Here is a 22554-nt window from a genome sequence, read left to right on the forward strand (position 1 = left end):
AAGATATTGTACATTAATAATAACACTTAAGAAATGTGTTCTGGTAAGATATAGTACGTTAACAATAACACTTAAGAAAGGTGTTCTGGTAAAAATATTGTACATTAATAATAACACTTAAGAAAGGTGTTCTGGTAAATATATAGTACGTTAACAATAACAGTTACGAAAGGTGTTCTGGTAAAGATATAGTACGTTAACAATAACACTTAAGAAAGGTGTACTGGTAAAGATATAGAACATTAACAATGACACATAAGAAAGGTGTTCTGGTGAAGATATAGTACATTAATAATAACACTAAGAAAGGTATTCTGGTAAATATATAGTACATTAACAATAACACTTAAGAAAGGTGTTCTGGTAAAGATATAGTACATTAATAATAACACTTAAAAAGGTGTTCTGGTAAAGAATTGGTACAATAATAATAACACTTAAGAATGGTGTTCTGGTAAAGATATGGTACATTAATAATATCACTTAAAAAAGGTGTTCTGGTAAAGATATGGTACATTAATAATAACACTTAAGAAAGATGTTCTGGTAAAGATATGGTACATTAATTATATCACTTAAAAGAAGGTGTTCTGGTAAAGATATAGTACTTAACAATAACACTTAAGAAAGGTGTTCTGGTAAAGATATAGTACGTTAACAATAACACTTAAGAAAGGTGTTCTGGTAAAGATATAGTACGTTAATAATAACACTTAAGAAAGGTGTTCTGGTAAAGATATAGTACGTTAATAATAACACTTAAGAAAGGTGTTCTGGTAAAGATATTGTACATTAATAATAACACTTAAGAAAGGTGTTTTGGTAAAGATATAGTACATTAATAATAACACTTAAAAAGGTGTTCTGGTAAAGAATTGGTACAATAATAATAACACTTAAGAAAGGTGTTCTGGTAAAGATATGATACATTAATAATATCACTTAAAAGAAGGTGTTCTGGTAAAGATATGGTATATTAATAATAACACTTAAGAAAGGTGTTCTGGTAAAGATATTGTACATTAATAATAACACTTAAGAAAGGTGTTCTGGTAAAGATATAGTACGTTAATAATAACACTTAAGATAGGTGTTCTGGTAAATATATAGTAGATAAATAATAACACTTAAGAAAGGTGTTATGGTAAATATATAGTACATTAACAATAACACTTAAGAAAGGTGTTCTGGTAAAGATATAGTACATTAATAATAACACTTAAAAAGGTGTTCTGGTAAAGATATGGTACATTAATAATAACACTTAAGAAAGATGTTCTGGTAAAGATATGGTACATTAATAATATCACTTAAAAGAAGGTGTTCTGGTAAAGATATGGTATATTAATAATAACACTTAAGAAAGGTGTTCTGGTAAAGATATAGTACGTTAACAATAACACTTAAGAAAGGTGTTCTGGTAAAGATATAGTACGTTAACAATAACACTTAAGAAAGGTGTTCTGGTAAAAATATAGTACGTTAACAATAACACTTAAGAAAGGTGTTCTGGTAAAGATATAGTACGTTAACAGTAACACTTAAGAAAGGTGTTCTGGTAAAGATATTGTACATTAACAATAACACTTAAGAAAAGTGTTCTGGTAAAGATATTGTACATTAATAATAACACTTAAGAAAGGTGTTCTGGTAAGATATAGTACGTTAACAATAACACTTAAGAAAGATGTTCTGGTAAAGATATGGTATATTAATAATAACACTTAAGAAAGGGGTTCTGGGAAAGAAATAGTACGTTAACAATAACACTTAAGAAAGGTGTTCTGGTAAAAATATTGTACATTAATAATAACACTTAAGAAAGGTGTTCTGGTAAATATATAGTACGTTAACAATAACAGTTACGAAAGGTGTTCTGGTAAAGATATAGTACGTTAACAATAACACTTAAGAAAGGTGTTCTGGTAAAGATATAGAACATTAACAATAACACATAGGAAAGGTGTTCTGCTGAAGATATAGTACATTAATAATAACACTTAAGAAAGGTGTTCTGGTAAATATATAGTACATTAACAATAACACTTAAGAAAGGTGTTCTGGTAAAGATATATTATTTTAACAATAACACTTAAGAAAGGTGTTCTGGTAAAGATATAGTACATTGATAATAACACTTAAGAAAGGTGTTCTGGTAAAGATATAGTACATTAATAATAACACTTAAGAAAGGTGTTCTGGTAAAGATATAGTACATTAATAATAACACTTAAGAAAGGTGTTCTGGTAAAGACATTGTACATTACTAATAACACTTAAGAAAGGTGTTCTGGTAAAGATATAGTACGTTAACAATAACACTTAAGAAAGGTGTTCTGGTAAAGATATAGTACATTAACAATAACACTTAAGAAAGGTTTTTTTAACTTACATTTGTGATAATTTAACGACACTTTTTCCGAAAGGAGTTTGTAATATTGCAAATTTTTAACCACATTAAAATATTGTATGCAATCAAGAGTGGTTGATTGTTATCAAGCACAGAGCTACAGAACTGGAAACCTGCGATCTTTCCAACTCGAGTATCGAAACCCAATTCTTTTGGGAACAAACAGTCAAAGAGTAAATTACTCTAAACTATTTTAAAACAGTGAGTTTTGTGGTGTTGGAACCTGAGGTTCTTTTACATATTCTAATATATATATATATATACATAGCATTTGTTAACTATATCAATTTTTTAGAAAGCATCCAGACCCCTCCTTCCTAAATTATGCTGCCTTTCTCATTTGGAAGTCTAGTCAGTCACTCTCACTTTGCAAATGTTTTCTACACTACTGTAAAGGCCCGGCATGGCCAGGTGGGTTAAGGCGTGCGACTCGTAACCTGAGGGTCGCGGGTTCGAATCCCCGTCACGCCAAACATGCTCGCCCTTTCATCTGTGGAGGCGTTATAATGTGACGGTCAGTCCCACTATTCGTTGGTAAAAGAGTAGCCCAAGAGTTGGCACTGGGTAGTGATGACTAGCTGCCTTCCCTCTAGTCTTACACTGCTAAATTAGGGACGGCTAGCGCAGATAGCCCTCGATGCAGCTTTGTGCGAAATTCAAAAAAATAAACAAAGAAACAAAAACAATACTATAAATTATTTCAATATGATTAAATATTATTGTGTTTAAACAGTCATTGCAAAGTTTAAATTGTTATTAACAAGTAAGTAGCTTTTATATTTTGTTCCGCCTATAAAATGAAATATTTATTTAATTTTCCATTTATATTTTGATGTTTCCGAAACAAATAACAGAATAATAATTTATGATCTTATGTTTTGTTCACGGATAAAACAAATAATGCGTTTTTCAAACCTTTTCAGTTTCGAAAACAACAACAGCAACTGAAACAAACAAACATAAAGATCGCTAGACTTCCTAGTGATTTACGTTGCATGGTCAGCAGATATAGCTGAACGATAGAACAAATTGCATTCCCCTGACGAAGCAAGTTAAACCCATAGCGAAATATACTGTTTTTCTACAAAACGTTTTAAAACCATTTTACCTGTTTTATCTGTAAATAAAACTTTCATTTTTTATGTTTCCTTTAATTCAGCAAGAGTCTGTATCTATTGAATGCCAGGTGTTGTCTGGTGGTTAGCATGCTGAACCACGTATTCAAGGGTCGAAGATTCGAGACGTAATGCCACTAAATAAGTTTCATACTTTGAATCACGGATGCGTTATAAGTGTGACAGTTAACTATCCTGGGCAAAGCTTTGTTTCGTCTTGTGCAAGTGCTGTTCACTGACCGTTTCATTCTGGTCAATATTCGAAAGTTCAAGGACTGCTCCCTGAAGGCTAAGTTTCTTTAACCTAGTCGTTTAGTCCCCGTGAATATAAGGCGTTGTTTATGTTGGATAGCAGTTTAAGATAAATCCGACTTCCCAATAGATATCAGATAGATAAACTCACAATTAACAAATAGGGGTGAAATTTAGTAGATAAAGCGCAAAACGCCCATAGAAACAGCAAAATCTAAAACTGAAAATTTGTATAAATCCAATGATCCTTTATAAAACTTTTGGTGGGGATCCACCCAAACTCTGTGAAGTTGTTACATGGACGTACGACAGATACCACTTCTGTGAAGAAGGTACGTTTCTGTGTTTCGCTGTTTTTCGCCACAGATGAAAGGCTTAGTGTCTTTTATTACACACTAGGATATTTTTTACAATATTGGTATAGTTTATAATCATTATACCTTTTATCTAAAGTAACTCAAGACAGGCCTATTTGAAAATACCATTAGGCTTACCCTAGATATCTACTGAATCAGTTTTGATTGGTCCGTGTGTAATGACATTTTGTTTTTCAGAACAGTAAGTCTTTATTTGCACCTGTAAAATTTATGAAATGTTATACACATTAATGTATCGTCCAAAGGTCCAAATGACAACACATTTAGACAAGTGTGAAAGTGTAATGCAATTTTATTAGAAGTTAAATGAAAAAAAATCTACATCATATCAATAGTAATTATCACACTGTGCGAGGTTAATGAACTTCTACCACAAAACAAAACAAGAACCGTACTTTGTTCTGTATGGCCTCTGGTGGTTCACTGGTAAAGTTAAAACCTTGTGCACTAATTTCGAAGTTGATTTCTCTCTGGTGGCCAGAGCGCAAAGAACGCATTGTGTGGTTTTGCACTAAAAATATATACAAAAAACTCATTCTTTAAGAACATTTTGTAACGTTACATTTTTTAAAAAACAATATTAGTGTGTAACTTTCATTATTTGATTTATATTGCACTTACGTACTTTTGTCTGATAATGAAAACAATTGTTTTTCATCAATGTTGTGTAAATGTTATATATGTATACAACTTACTTGCCCCAAATGGTAGTACCTTATTTTTTATTTTTTTTTATTTTCATCTCTTTGTTTATTTTTTTCTTATTCTTATTTTAACTTGGAAGAGCAGTCAGTTTCCCACAACTGTCTGCAGGCAGTGAAGAGTGACATAGATATGGAACGTTGTGGGCTTGAGTACCCACATCTCTCTCTCCTAATTTCTAGTTTTCTTATGTAAGACTAGTGAACTGGAGGTTATGACTGATAGACGGTACATCCTCACCGCAATGTGGGTCCTACTTCTATAGTAACCTCCAAAATTTAGGATACATTTTATAATCCCACGTTGTAACTTGTATCCTAGGATTTCTTTTTAATGCAGTGTTTTGTTTCATTTTAATCTGTTTTTTGGCTTAAAATTATGGTTATAAATACACATATACAAACGATTCGTGATAGAAGTTTATTAGGCTGTACTAAAAATACAGAATTTAATCACACGATTATTGTAAAAGTGCTAAGTAAAACAGTTCTTTATTTGGCCAATCGCGATTGGATTTTTTTTTTCCTGTGGGCTAAGAATTCAAAGTCCCTCAATTATACGACTCTAAAAACCTTGTTTCGATACCTGTGGTGGGCAAAGTACACACAGCCCATCATTTAGCTTCGAGTGTAACATAAAATCCATAGTTGAGATCTCCCGTTTACACTGTAACAGGGGTTCTTCAAATCAAGTACTGGGTTTGTTTCCATGATATTGTGATAGGGTTATTAAGTAAAGCACTGTTTTCAGTAAGTCACCAAGACTTGACGTAGAGCGATTCAATTCCTCATTACGTCAGTAGCATAGCGAGCGATTCAGTTGCGCGTGGGCTGCCATGAAAGACTCTGGATTCTTGAGATAAATAAACGTAATTTTGTTATTCTAGAATACATTTCATTTTTGTTTCAGTGTTTTAGGTTTTATTAAAGTGTCGTTTAATAGAATTATAAAACTAGAACAATTATTGTCGATTACTGATTTTAGCCCGAGCGTGGTTTACTGCTAAGCGTAAGAGGTTGAGGTTATTAGAGTCTTAGAGTCGAGACGTTTCCCACCTTCACTCATTATAAAAGTGACCGTGTATTCACCAATTGGTTGAGAGCAAATTGTCGCTCTAAGCGGTGGAAAGTGACACAGACTCGTTCCTCAAAATTAGAGTCCATAAGGGTCTCTGACCTGGCTATTCAAGCCGTACAAGTATTCAAGCGAAGACTTTTGCAGAAGTATGTACGAACAATATTGATAGGAGGTAACGTACACCATAAATATATCATTGTATGAACAGTTTTAAAGGATAACGGTAAAGACAGAAAATCATCACGGAAAACAAACAAACACAGTAAATAAAACAAACTGGTAATAATGTAACACACAAACACAGTAAATAAAACAAACTGGTAATAATGTAACACACAAACACAGTAAATAAAACAAACTGGTAATAATGTAACACACAAACACAGTAAATAAAACAAACTGGTAATAATGTAACAAACAAATACAGTAAATAAAACAAACTGGTAATAATGTAACAAACAACACAGTAAATAAAACAAACTGGTAATAATGAAACAAACAAACACAGTAAATAAAACAAACTGGTAATAATGAAACAAACAAACACAGTAAATAAAACAAACTGGTAATAATGTAACACACAAACACAGTAAATAAAACAAACTGGTAATAATGTAACAAACAAGCACAGTAAATAAAACAAACTGGTAATAATGAAACAAACAAACACAGTAAATAAAACAAACTGGTAATAATGTAACAAACAAATACAGTAACTAAAACAAACTGGTAATAATGTAACACACAAATACAGTAACTAAAACAAACTGGTAATAATGTAACAAACAACACAGTAAATAAAACAAACTGGTAATAATGAAACAAACAAACAAACACAATAAATAAAACAAACTGGTAATAATGTAACAAACAAATACAGTAAATAAAACAAACTGGTAATAATGTAACAAACAAGTACAGTAAATAAAACAAACTGGTAATAATGTAACAAACAAATACAGTAAATAAAACAAACTGGTAATAATGTAACAAACAACACAGTAAATAAAACAAACTGGTAATAATGAAACAAACAAACACAGTAAATAAAACAAACTGGTAATAATGTAACAAACAAACACAATAAATAAAACAAACTGGTAATAATGTAACAAACAAATACAGTAAATAAAACAAACTGGTAATAATGTAACAAACAAGTACAGTAAATAAAACAAACTGGTAATAATGTAACAAACAAATACAGTAAATAAAACAAACTGGTAATAATGTAACAAACAACACAGTAAATAAAACAAACTGGTAATAATGAAACAAACAAACACAGTAAATAAAACAAACTGGTAATAATGAAACAAACAAACACAGTAAATAAAACAAACTGGTAATAATGTAACAAACAAATACAGTAAATAAAACAAACTGGTAATAATGTAACAAACAACACAGTAAATAAAACAAACTGGTAATAATGAAACAAACAAATACAGTAAATAAAACAAACTGGTAATAATGTAACAAACAACACAGTAAATAAAACAAACTGGTAATAATGAAACAAACAAACACAGTAAATAAAACAAACTGGTAATAATGAAACAAACAAACACAGTAAATAAAACAAACTGGTAATAATGTAACACACAAACACAGTAAATAAAACAAACTGGTAATAATGTAACAAACAAGCACAGTAAATAAAACAAACTGGTAATAATGAAACAAACAAACACAGTAAATAAAACAAACTGGTAATAATGTAACAAACAAATACAGTAACTAAAACAAACTGGTAATAATGTAACACACAAATACAGTAACTAAAACAAACTGGTAATAATGTAACAAACAACACAGTAAATAAAACAAACTGGTAATAATGGAAACAAACAAACAAACACAATAAATAAAACAAACTGGTAATAATGTAACAAACAAATACAGTAAATAAAACAAACTGGTAATAATGTAACAAACAAATTACAGTAAATAAAACAAACTGGTAATAATGTAACAAACAAATACAGTAAATAAAACAAACTGGTAATAATGTAACAAACAACACAGTAAATAAAACAAACTGGTAATAATGAAACAAACAAACACAGTAAATAAAACAAACTGGTAATAATGAAACATACAAACACAGTAAATAAAACAAACTGGTAATAATGTAACACACAAATACAGTAACTAAAACAAACTGGTAATAATGTAACAAACAACACAGTAAATAAAACAAACTGGTAATAATGAAACAAACAAACAAACACAATAAATAAAACAAACTGGTAATAATGTAACAAACAAATACAGTAAATAAAACAAACTGGTAATAATGTAACAAACAAGTACAGTAAATAAAACAAACTGGTAATAATGTAACAAACAAATACAGTAAATAAAACAAACTGGTAATAATGTAACAAACAACACAGTAAATAAAACAAACTGGTAATAATGAAACAAACAAACACAGTAAATAAAACAAACTGGTAATAATGAAACAAACAAACACAGTAAATAAAACAAACTGGTAATAATGTAACAAACAAATACAGTAAATAAAACAAACTGGTAATAATGTAACAAACAACACAGTAAATAAAACAAACTGGTAATAATGTAACAAACAAACACAGTAAATAAAACAAACTGGTAATAATGTAACACACAAACACAGTAAATAAAACAAACTGGTAATATTGAAACAAACAAGCACAGTAAATAAAACAAGCTGGTAATAATGTAACAAACAAACACAGTAAATAAAACAAACTGGTAATAATGAAACAAACAAATACAGTAAATAAAACAAACTGGTAATAATGAAAAACAAACAAACACAGTGAATAAAACAAACTGGTAATAATGAAACAAACAAGCACAGTAAATAAAACAAACTGGTAATAATGAAACAAACAAAGCACAGTAAATAAAACAAACTGGTAATAATGAAACAAACAAATACAGTAAATAAAACAAACTGGTAATAATGAAACAAACAAACACAGTGAATAAAACAAACTGGTAATAATGAAACAAACAAGCACAGTAAATAAAACAAGCTGGTAATAATGAAACAAACAAGCACAGTAAATAAAACAAACTGGTAATAATGAAACAAACAAACACAGTAAATAAAGCAAACTGGTAATAATGTAACACACAAATACAGTAACTAAAACAAATTGGTAATAATGTAACAAACAACACAGTAAATAAAACAAACTGGTAATAATGAAACAAACAAACACAGTAAATAACACAAACTGGTAATAATGAAACAAACAAACACAGTAAATAAAACAAACTGGTAATAATGTAACACACAAACACAGTAAATAAAACAAACTGGTAATAATGTAACAAACAAGCACAGTAAAATAAAACAAACTGGTAATAATGTAACAAACAAATACAGTAACTAAAACAAACTGGTAATAATGTAACACACAAATACAGTAACTAAAACAAACTGGTAATAATGTAACAAACAACACAGTAAATAAAACAAACTGGTAATAATGAAACAAACAAACAAACACAATAAATAAAACAAACTGGTAATAATGTAACAAACAAATACAGTAAATAAAACAAACTGGTAATAATGTAACAAACAAGTACAGTAAATAAAACAAACTGGTAATAATGTAACAAACAAATACAGTAAATAAAACAAACTGGTAATAATGTAACAAACAACACAGTAAATAAAACAAACTGGTAATAATGAAACAAACAAACACAGTAAATAAAACAAACTGGTAATAATGAAACATACAAACACAGTAAATAAAACAAACTGGTAATAATGTAACACCACAAATACAGTAACTAAAACAAACTGGTAATAATGTAACAAACAACACAGTAAATAAAACAAACTGGTAATAATGAAACAAACAAACAAACACAATAAATAAAACAAACTGGTAATAATGTAACACACAAACACAGTAAATAAAACAAACTGGTAATAATGTAACAAACAAGCACAGTAAATAAAACAAACTGGTAATAATGTAACAAACAAATACAGTAACTAAAACAAACTGGTAATAATGTAACACACAAATACAGTAACTAAAACAAACTGGTAATAATGTAACAAACAACACAGTAAATAAAACAAACTGGTAATAATGAAACAAACAAACAAACACAATAAATAAAACAAACTGGTAATAATGTAACAAACAAATACAGTAAATAAAACAAACTGGTAATAATGTAACAAACAAGTACAGTAAATAAAACAAACTGGTAATAATGTAACAAACAAATACAGTAAATAAAACAAACTGGTAATAATGTAACAAACAACACAGTAAATAAAACAAACTGGTAATAATGAAACAAACAAACACAGTAAATAAAACAAACTGGTAATAATGAAACATACAAAACACAGTAAATAAAACAAACTGGTAATAATGTAACACACAAATACAGTAACTAAAACAAACTGGTAATAATGTAACAAACAACACAGTAAATAAAACAAACTGGTAATAATGAAACAAACAAACAAACACAATAAATAAAACAAACTGGTAATAATGTAACAAACAAATACAGTAAATAAAACAAACTGGTAATAATGTAACAAACAAGTACAGTAAATAAAACAAACTGGTAATAATGTAACAAACAAATACAGTAAATAAAACAAACTGGTAATAATGTAACAAACAACACAGTAAATAAAACAAACTGGTAATAATGAAACAAACAAACACAGTAAATAAAACAAACTGGTAATAATGAAACAAACAAACACAGTAAATAAAACAAACTGGTAATAATGAAACAAACAAATACAGTAAATAAAACAAACTGGTAATAATGAAACAAACAAACAAACACAATAAATAAAACAAACTGGTAATAATGTAACAAACAAATACAGTAAATAAAACAAACTGGTAATAATGTAACAAACAAGTACAGTAAATAAAACAAACTGGTAATAATGAAACAAACAAACACAGTAAATAAAACAAACTGGTAATAATGAAACAAACAAACACAGTAAATAAAACAAACTGGTAATAATGTAACAAACAAACACAGTAAATAAACAAACTGGTAATAATGAAACAAACAAACACAGTAAATAAAACAAACTGGTAATAATGAAACAAACAAGCACAGTAAATAAAACAAACTGGTAATAATGAAACAAACAAACACAGTAAATAAAACAAACTGGCAATAATGAAAACAAACAAGCACAGTAAATAAAACAAACTGGTAATAATGTAACAACAAACAAACACAGTAAATAAAACAAACTGGTAATAATGAAACAAACAAACACAGTAAATAAAACAAACTGGTAATAATGAAACAAACAAACACAGTAAATAAAACAAACTGGTAATAATGTAACAAACAAACACAGTAAATAAAACAAACTGGTAATAATGAAACAAACAAACACAGTAAATAAACCAAACTGGTAATAATGAAACAAACAAACACAGTAAATAAACCAAACTGGTAATAATGTAACAAACAAACACAGTAAATAAAACAAACTGGTAATAATGAAACAAACAAATACAGTAAATAAAACAAACTGGTAATAATGAAACAAACAAACACAGTGAATAAAACAAACTGGTAATAATGAAACAAACAAGCACAGTAAATAAAACAAACTGGTAATAATGAAACAAACAAGCACAGTAAATAAAACAAACTGGTAATAATGAAACAAACAAATACAGTAAATAAAACAAACTGGTAATAATGAAACAAACAAACACAGTGAATAAAACAAACTGGTAATAATGAAACAAACAAGCACAGTAAATAAAACAAACTGTTAATGATGAAACAAACAAATACAGTAAATAAAACAAACTGGTAATAATGTAACAAACAAATACAGTAAATAAAACAAACTGGTAATAATGTAAACAAACAAACACAGTAAATAAAACAAACTGGTAATAATGTAACAAACAAATACAGTAAATAAAACAAACTGGTAATAATGTAACAAACAAACACAGTAAATAAAACAAACTGGTAATAATGAAACAAACAAGCACAGTAAATAAAACAAACTGGTAATAATGAAACAAACAAATACAGTAAATAAAACAAAATGGTAATAATGAAACAAACAAACACAGTAAATAAAACAAACTGGTAATAATGAAACAAACAAACACAGTAAATAAAACAAACTGGTAATTATGTAACAAACAAACACAGTAAATAAAACAAACTGGTAATAATGAAACAAACAAATACAGTAAATAAAACAAACTGGTAATAATGCAACAAACAAATACAGTAAGTAAAACAAACTGGTAATAATGAAACAAACAAACACAGTGAATAAAACAAACTGGTAATAATGAAACAAACAAGCACAGTAAATAAAACAAGCTGGTAATAATGAAACAAACAAGCACAGTAAATAAAACAAGCTGGTAATAATGTAACAAACAAACACAGTAAATAAAACAAACTGGTAATAATGAAACAAACAAATACAGTAAATAAAACAAACTGGTAATAATGAAACAAACAAACACAGTGAATAAAACAAACTGGTAATAATGAAACAAACAAGCACAGTAAATAAAACAAACTGGTAATAATGTAACAAACAGACACAGTAAATAAAACAAACTGGTAATAATGAAACAAACAAATACAGTAAATAAAACAAAATGGTAATAATGAAACAAACAAACACAGTAAATAAAACAAACTGGTAATAATGAAACAAACAAACACAGTAAATAAAACAAACTGGTAATTATGTAACAAACAAACACAGTAAATAAAACAAACTGGTAATAATGAAACAAACAAATACAGTAAATAAAACAAACTGGTAATAATGCAACAAACAAATACAGTAAGTAAAACAAACTGGTAATAATGAAACAAACAAACACAGTGAATAAAACAAACTGGTAATAATGAAACAAACAAGCACAGTAAATAAAACAAGCTGGTAATAATGAAACAAACAAGCACAGTAAATAAAACAAAGTGGTAATAATGTAACAAACAAACACAGTAAATAAAACAAACTGGTAATAATGAAACAAACAAACACAGTAAATAAAACAAACTGGTAATAATGAAACAAACAAACACAGTAAATAAAACAAACTGGTAATAATGAAACAATCAAGCACAGTAAATAAAACAAACTGGTAATAATGAAACAAACAAACACAGTAAATAAAACAAACTGGTAATAATGAAACAAACAAACACAGTAAATAAAACAAACTGGTAATAATGTAACAAACAAACACAGTAAATAAAACAAACTGGTAATAATGCAACAAACAAATACAGTAAGTAAAACAAACTGGTAATAATGAAACAAACAAACACAGTGAATAAAACAAACTGGTAATAATGAAACAAACAAGCACAGTAAATAAAACAAACTGGTAATAATGTAACAAACAAACACAGTAAATAAAACAAACTGGTAATAATGAAACAAACAAACACAGTAAATAAAACAAACTGGTAATAATGAAACAAACAAACACAGTAAATAAAACAAACTGGTAATAATGTAACAAACAAACACAGTAAATAAAACAAACTGGTAATAATGAAACAAACAAACACAGTAAATAAACCAAACTGGTAATAATGAAACAAACAAACACAGTAAATAAACCAAACTTGTAATAATGTAACAAACAAACACAGTAAATAAAACAAATTGGTAATAATGTAACAAACAAATACAGTAAATAAAACAAACTGGTAATAATGTAACAAACAAACACAGTAAATAAAACAAACTGGTAATAATGTAACAAACAAATACAGTAAATAAAACAAACTGGTAATAATGTAACAAACAAACACAGTAAATAAAACAAACTGGTAATAATGAAACAAACAAACACAGTAAATAAACCAAACTGGTAATAATGTAACAAACAAACACAGTAAATAAAACAAACTGGTAATAATGTAACAAACAAATACAGTAAATAAAACAAACTGATAATAATGTAACAAACAAACACAGTAAATAAAACAAACTGGTAATAATGTAACAAACAAATACAGTAAATAAAACAAACTGGTAATAATGTAACAAACAAACACAGTAAATAAAACAAACTGGTAATAATGAAACAAACAAGCACAGTAAATAAAACAAGCTGGTAATAATGTAACAAACAAACACAGTAAATAAAACAAACTGGTAATAATGAAACAAACAAATACAGTAAATAAAACAAACTGGTAATAATGAAACAAACAAACACAGTGAATAAAACAAACTGGTAATAATGAAACAAACAAGCACAGTAAATAAAACAAACTGGTAATAATGAAACAAACAAGCACAGTAAATAAAACAAACTGGTAATAATGAAACAAACAAATACAGTAAATAAAACAAACTGGTAATAATGAAACAAACAAACACAGTGAATAGAACAAACTGGTAATAATGAAACAAACAAGCACAGTAAATAAAACAAGCTGGTAATAATGAAACAAACAAGCACAGTAAATAAAACAAAGTGGTAATAATGTAACAAACAAACACAGTAAATAAAACAAACTGGTAATAATGAAACAAACAAACACAGTAAATAAAACAAACTGGTAATAATGAAACAAACAAACACAGTAAATAAAACAAACTGGTAATAGTGAAACAATCAAGCACAGTAAATAAAACAAACTGGTAATAATGAAACAAACAAACACAGTAAATAAAACAAACTGGTAATAATGAAACAAACAAACACAGTAAATAAAACAAACTGGTAATAATGTAACAAACAAACACAGTAAATAAAACAAACTGGTAATAATGCAACAAACAAACACAGTAAATAAACAAACTGGTAATAATGAAACAAACAAACACAGTAAATAAAACAAACTGGTAATAATGAAACAAACAAGCACAGTAAATAAAACAAACTGGTAATAATGAAACAAACAAACACAGTAAATAAAACAAACTGGTAATAATGAAACAAACAAACACAGTAAATAAAACAAACTGGTAATAATGTAACAAACAAACACAGTAAATAAAACAAACTGGTAATAATGCAACAAACAAATACAGTAAGTAAAACAAACTGGTAATAATGAAACAAACAAACACAGTGAATAAAACAAACTGGTAATAATGAAACAAACAAGCACGGTAAATAAAACAAGCTGGTAATAATGAAACAAACAAGCACAGTAAATAAAACAAACTGGTAATAATGTAACAAACAAACACAGTAAATAAAACAAACTGGTAATAATGAAACAAACAAACACAGTAAATAAAACAAACTGGTAATAATGAAACAAACAAACACAGGAAATAAAACAAACTGGTAATAATGTAACAAACAAACACAGTAAAATAAAACAAACTGGTAATAATGAAACAAACAAACACAGTAAATAAAACAAACTGGTAATAATGAAACAAACAAACACAGTAAATAAAACAAACTGGTAATAATGTAACAAACAAATACAGTAAATAAAACAAACTGGTAATAACGTAACAAACAAACACAGTAAATAAAACAAACTGGTAATAATGAAACAAACAAACACAGTAAATAAACCAAACTGGTAATAATGTAACAAACAAACACAGTAAATAAAACAAACTGGTAATAATGTAACAAACAAATACAGTAAATAAAACAAACTGGTAATAATGTAACAAACAAACACAGTAAATAAAACAAACTGGTAATAATGTAACAAACAAATACAGTAAATAAAACAAACTGGTAATAATGTAACAAACAAACACAGTAAATAAAACAAACTGGTAATAATGAAACAAACAAGCACAGTAAATAAAACAAGCTGGTAATAATGTAACAAAGAAATACAGTAAATAAAATAAACTGGTAATAATGTAACAAACAAATACAGTAAATAAAACAAACTGGTAATAATGAAACAAACAAACACAGTGAATAAAACAAACTGGTAATAATGAAACAAACAAACACAGTAAATAAAACAAACTGGTAATAATGAAACAAACAAGCACAGTAAATAAAACAAACTGGTGATAATGAAACAAACAAATACAGTAAATAAAACAAACTGGTAATAATGAAACAAACAAACACAGTGAATAAAACAAACTGGTAATAATGAAACAAACAAGCACAGTAAATAAAACAAGCTGGTAATAATGAAACAAACAAACACAGTAAATAAAACAAACTGGTAATGATGAAACAAACAAATACAGTAAATAAAACAAACTGGTAATAATGAAACAAACAAACACAGTAAATAAAACAAACTGGTAATAATGTATTAAGTTTATGAAAAAAAGGACTAATTTAAAGTTGTTGTTTTTTTTAATTTCGTGCAAAGCTACAAGAGGGCTCTCTGTGCTAGCCGTCCGTAATTTAACAGTGTAAGACTAGACGGAAGGCAGCTAGTCATCATCATCCACCGCCAACTCTTGGGCTACTCTTTTACCAACGAATAGTGGGATTGACCGTCACCTTTATAACGCTCCTACTGCTGAAAGGAAGAACATGTTTGGTGCGACCGGGATTCGAATCCGCGGCCCTCAGATTACGATTCGAATGCCTTAACTCATCTGGCCATACCGGGCCCACACAGTACTGTATACAATTCTTTAATAGTGTGAAAGTGTTTTCTTTTATAATTAAAGGGGTGCCATCTTCTGTTTGTGCTTTTAAAGATTTTTTATTCGATGTTTTCGTGTTTTCTAGAGCAACGACACGTTGGGCTATCTACTTTGTATACCGCTGGGAATCAAACGCTAGATTTTAGCATCGTAAGACCGTAGACTTACCACTGTCCCACCGGGAAAAGGGTGATTCTTTTATGAATAATGTGTTTTTTTTTCGGAGTTTCTTTCATTCAGATCTTGCGTTTTCTAAATGATGCTAGGCCCGGCATGGTCAGATGATTAAGGCACTGGACTCGTAATCTGAAGGTCGCGAGTTTGAATCCCTGTCACACCAAACATCTTCGCCCTCTCAGCTGTGGGGCATTATAAAGTGTCGATCAATCCCACTAGTCGTTGGCAAAAGCGTAGCCTAAGAGTAGGCGGTGGGTGGTGATGATTAGCTGCCCTCCCTCTAGTCTTACGCTGCTAAATTAGGGACGGCTAGCGCAGATAGCCCTTGTGTAGCTTTGCGCGAAATTAAAAACAAACAAACAAATGATGCTTGCACTAAAGGGAGTCATTGTTAACTTTCACAGTTAAGTTGGTCAGTTGGTTTAAAAAATGTCCTGCTGGACACTTGTGTTAATGGTCTGAGGTATTTTAATCTCGGTATGGCTTGGCCTGGTAGTTAGGGCGCTCAACATTCAACCAGGCGTCGTGTGTTTGAATCCCCGCCACACCGAAGATTTTCGCCCTTTCAACCGTGGGGCATTCTAACGTGACTGTCAATTTCACTACTTCTGGTAAAGGAATAATCCAGAAGTTGGTGGTGGATGGTGATGATAGCTGTTCTTCCTTTAGTCTATGACTGCCTTGATAGAGGGCGCAGTGAGCTCTCACGTAGCTTTGCGCAAGATTCAAAACAAACCAAATCTTCCAGTCGTTACTTGCTCGATGTAGATCAATGGCCGAAATGTTTGTGATAATTTCCATCGTTTGAGAGATGAGGGTATTCAACATCTAATTTTACTATAGGTTTCTTTATAGTGTTAGAAGAAAATTACTCCATTCTGTTTCTCCACTACTGTTGACTAGCTACTTTCTCTGGATAACTAGTGCTTGTGTTTCTTTATCAGAAAAACTACGTTTAAGTTGGTGAGCTATGCCATTCATAGCCTGTACGTGTTCCTGTTATTGGTGTTACTGAAATAACCATAAAACGGTTCAACCATCAAACTCTACAAAATAGTTAACTGTGACATTTGTGACCTACATGTGTTCCTGTTATTGGTGTTACTGAAATAACCACAAAAACGGTTCAACCATCAAACTCTATAAAATAGTTAACTATGACATTTTTTGACCTACATGTGTTCCTGTTATTGGTGTTACTGAAATAACCATAAAACGGTTCAACCATCAAACTCTATAAAATAGTTAACTATGACATTTGTGACCTACATGTGTTCCTGTTATTGGTGTTACTGAAATAACCATAAAAACGGTTCAACCACCAAACTCTACAAAATAGTTAACTATGACATTTGTGACCTACATATGTTCCTGTTATTGGTGTTACTGAAATAACCATAAAAACGGTTCAACCATCAAACTCTACAAAATAGTTAACTATGACATTTGTGACCTACATGTGTTCCTGTTATTGGTGTTACTGAAATAACCATAAAAACGGTTCAACCATCAAACTCTAGAAAATAGTTAACTATGACATTTTGACCTACATGTGTTCCTGTTATTGGTGTTACTGAAATAACCATAAAACGGTTCAACCATCAAACTCTATAAAATAGTTAACTATGACATTTGTGACCTACATGTGTTCCTGTTATTGGTGTTACTGAAATAACCATAAAACGGTTCAACCACCAAACTCTACAAAATAGTTAACTATGACATTTGTGACCTACATATGTTCCTGTTATTGGTGTTACTGAAATAACCATAAAACGGTTCAACCATCAAACTCTACAAAATAGTTAACTATGACATTTGTGACCTACATGTGTTCCTGTTATTGGTGTTACTGAAATAACCATAAAACGGTTCAACCATCAAACTCTACAAAATAGTTAACTATGACATTTGTGACCTACATGTGTTCCTGTTATTGGTGTTACTGAAATAACCATAAAACAACTCAATCATCAAACTATAAAAACTTACTAAATTGACGTAGCTAATAAAATTGCATCTCAGAAATTACAGTACTTTGTTAACCTGAAAATGACCTAGGAAGGTCGAAACGTTGTTCTCTGCTTATAATAAAAGTGTTAATACCCACCCATACCAGCCGTTCTGAAATACATTTTTTATTTCAAGGGGTTTCTTGTCATCAAGAAGGACGTAGCAAATACTTTAACATCTTTCTATGTAACCTAAGCTCCTGCGCCATCTGTTGAAAGGCACCACAAACACAAATCCATAAACAATTACACATTTTGGGTATTCAAGATTGAGACAGTTAGATAATTAACTGTGGTACGTGCAACAACGATTTTGTTATGAGACAACACAAATTAAAATAAAAGTATTCACTTCACAACAAGAACACAACTATCACTAGAACTGTGCACGAGGGTTTCATTACATCTTTATTGACGTAATTTTTAAATGTAGTAACGAGTAACTGGAGTTTAAAAAATTATTACATTTTCAAGAAATGACACACTGTTAATATATCAAAACATTAGAGATTTTCAATAAATGACACACTGTTAATATATCAAAACATTAGAGTTTTTCAATAAATGACACACTGTTAATATATCAAAACATTAGAGTTTTTTCAATAAATGACACACTGTTAATATATCAAAACATTAGAGTTTTTCAATAAATGACACACTGTTAATATATCAAAACATTAGAGTTTTCAATAAATGACACACTGTTAATATATCAAAACATTAGAGTTTTCAATAAATGACACACTGTTAATATATCAAAACATTAGAGTTTTTCAACAAATGACACACTGTTAATATATCAAAACATTAGAGTTTTCAATAAATGACACACTGTTAATATATCAAAACATTAGAGATTTTCAATAAATGACACACTGTTAATATATCAAAACATTAGAGATTTTCAATAAATGACACACTGTTAATATATCAAAACATTAAAGATTTTCAATAAATGACACACTGTTAATATATCAAAACATTAGAGTTTTCAATAAATGACACACTGTTAATATATCAAAACATTAGAGTTTTTCAACAAATGACACACTGTTAATATATCAAAACATTAGAGATTTTGAATAAATGACACACTGTTAATATATCAAAACATTAGAGATTTTGAATAAATGACACACTGTTAATATATCAAAACATTAGAGATTTTCAATAAATGACACACTGTTAATATATCAAAACATTAAAGATTTTCAATAAATGACACACTGTTAATATATCAAAACATTAGAGTTTTTCAATAAAAGACACACTGTTAATGTATCAAAACATTAGAGTTTTTTCAATAAATGACACACTGTTAATATATCAAAACATTAGAGTTTTTCAACAAATGATACACTGTTAATATATCAAAACATTAGAGTTTTCAATAAATGACACACTGTTAATATATCAAAACATTAGAGTTTTCAACAAATGACACACTGTTAATATATCAAAACATTAGAGATTTTCAACAAATGACACACTGTTAATATATCAAAACATTAGAGTTTTTCAACAAATGACACACTGTTAATATATCAAAACATTAGAGTTTTCAACAAATGACACACTGTTAATATATCAAAACATTATTGTTTATATCAGTAAAATATATGAATATTTCGAGCTCTGTACAATGAATAATTTTGAAGCAGTGAGTTGGTGTATGACTAACATCACGGTTTGAACACTATTCCAGTGCAGAACTTATCAGAACAAAATATTTTCCTATATAAAAATGTTCACTTTTTTTAAACATTTGTTTTTCAGTGAGGCTAAAATAGCACGATTAGTTATTACTGTCAGAAACAGCCTCCAGTAAAGCGGAGTTTGTGCTGATACTGTTAGGATGACATCTGTGACCTGCACGTGTTGCTCCTATTGTTTACAGTATAACTTACCACAAAGACGGGTCATCCATCAGAGTATAGATTATTGTTATGTCTAGTATTCACAGCTTAAGGACCGACATGAAACTAAGTCCTTAAGTAAGACTGAAGATAAATAGCACTAATTGAAGATTACGTTGCTGTATAATATTTATCGTGCTACCAATTATTATTATTATTTAGTAATTAAAAGTAATTTTGGTACGTGGATAACGTTCCGAATTTATTATTTGGTATTATACAGTAGCATAACTGTTTGATGAAAATATATTTCTTTCCTATTCACCAAAAGTAAAATTGAAAATGTAATCTCTGACGTAAAGCTTGCCCATCATGGCCAGGTAGGTTAAGACGTTCGACTCGTAATCTGAGGGTCGCGGGTTCGAATCCCCGTCGCACCAAACATGCTCGCTCTTTCAGGCGTGGGGGCGTTGTAATGTAACGGTCAATCCCACTAGTCGTTGGTAAAAGAGTAGCTCAAGAGTTGGCGGTGGGTGGCGATGACTAGCTTCTTTCCCTCTAGTCTTACACTGCTAAATTAGGGACAGCTAGCGCAGATAGCTCTTGTGCAGCTTTGCGCGAAATTCAAAAACAAAACAAACAAACAATATTTCAGAATAATAGTTTTGTTTGTATGTAGCTTGGTTGTTTGTGTTGGAGAAACTTTCCAAATATCTGACGAAAAAATGGGTCCGAAGCTGTGTATCCTATAATCCACGGATTACCAACGTCACCCACTATTACAAATAACGGGGTAAACTATAAACACTTGCTAATATGACTCATTTCAACAACTCAAACTGCCACAAGTCCAAGTATTATAAAACTCAACTTTCTATTAATAATAATGTTTTCCGGCCTCACTGTCACAGTCACCGAGCCATTGAATTTAAGGGTTTGGAAATTTGATTGGATGCAGTGATAGGTGAAGCAGTCATTTGAGTTACTGACTTGAAACTGAGTTTTACATAATTATACGTAAAACAAAATCGTATTCATGGACATGGGACTGAGCTGGATGCAGCTATAGATAAAGCAAGCAGTCATTGGGTTTGAAGGCTTTAGAATTGAGTTGATAGGGCTGTTTAGTGGTACCTGCAGTGAAGCATATGATTCAAAAGTGGAAACACTGAGTTGGAAATAGATGTCGATAGAACTGTCATTGTAATATTATATTCAAGGATTTGAGGGCTAGATTGTATGTAGGCCTCTCATTGCTCATAGTAACATGTAGCTTGAAAAACAGATGAAGTTGGATTAAATCACATTATATTACTTCTATTAAGGATGAGAAACGATAGAATATTAAGTTAATTGAGTACGAGATTAACATAATTGGTATGGTAATGTTAATTAATAACCTGTCTCTTTGTTATAGTATTATAACATCTCATTGAATGAAATATATTTAATCCTTTAAATATATTAATTTTCAAATAATTTTTATATATATGGTTTGTAAAATTTTATAAGTGAATGTACAACGGTATTTAGTTATAAAACTCAGCGCTCACACAAACTACAAAAAGAACTAATTCATTACAAATGAAATTTGAAACAGAATCAAATGTTTATGAAATGCACGAAGAAGCCATTTTGTCTAATATTTAGTGCACTGGAAAAAGTAAAACGTATATTGATGGACTTTTCTTCTTGCTTATGTTTATAATGTTTTTTTTTTCGTAACGTTTAACGTTCCAGTTTAATATATTTTATACTTGTAAATGTTGTTGGCATATTAATACGATCACACATACAAAAATTTAGATTCAGTAGTAGTTTGTTGCACTAGCTACAGGTGAAGACACGATCGACTTATGTTGTCCCTATTACTGCGATGTTCGTTATTAAGCGCAAAAAATACACTACAGGCTGGCTATCTGTGCTTTTCCCACTACTGGTATCGAAACTCA

The sequence above is a fragment of the Tachypleus tridentatus genome, chromosome 9 (assembly GCF_004210375.1).
Source record: "Tachypleus tridentatus isolate NWPU-2018 chromosome 9, ASM421037v1, whole genome shotgun sequence".
Classification (NCBI taxonomy): Eukaryota; Metazoa; Arthropoda; class Merostomata; order Xiphosura; family Limulidae; genus Tachypleus; species Tachypleus tridentatus.